Source organism: Pongo abelii, chromosome 11 (genome assembly GCF_028885655.2).
Source record: "Pongo abelii isolate AG06213 chromosome 11, NHGRI_mPonAbe1-v2.0_pri, whole genome shotgun sequence".
Taxonomy (NCBI): domain Eukaryota; kingdom Metazoa; phylum Chordata; class Mammalia; order Primates; family Hominidae; genus Pongo; species Pongo abelii.
In genome coordinates, this window is record NC_071996.2 from 24,580,558 (window position 1) to 24,581,264 (window position 707).

Genomic DNA, 707 nt, shown 5'->3' on the forward strand with positions numbered 1-707 from the left:
ACATGGGAACTGAGCTCTGTCCTCAGGTGTTTCTAAGCAACCTCTGTATTCCTGTTGCTATAGCTTCCTAAACACGGGCTTTACTGGCCTAGATATCTTGTATATATTTATGAACATAATAAGTTTTATTTAAAAAAGGGGTCATGAATTTTCTTTTTTTTAAATTCTATTTATGGCTTTAATTCATATATGGACTGAAGTTCATAAGTAGAATTTTTCGGCAACAAACACCACCACCAACAGCAGCAATATAATAATATTATTACTTTAGAGTCATTGATATGCCTATGACTCAGAAATTTGTATCTCCACATCACAGCTATATTGTGATTTCCATTTAAGAAAATTCATCTAATTCCTCTCTGTATCCCAACTTTATGGCAGAGTAGGGGACTGATCAAACCATGAACAAATTGCTGGTCTCAGTCAGCTCTTTAATCTGGTTTGCCTAATCTGAAATACAATAGAATTAGACTGACTCCTTCCTGTAAGTTCTTCTGCTTTTGACATCTAGTAATTCTAGTTATAAATAACTACATATTTTGTGACTTTTATATCAAATATTCATATAATATAATGTATTTTTCAGTACTATCAGTATTATTCTGTATCTTAGCTCTTGATAGAACAGTTAAACCCTAAAATGATATGAAGTAATCAACTCTACACATTCTAAAAACTCTCAGTTAAATAATAACAAGAGACAA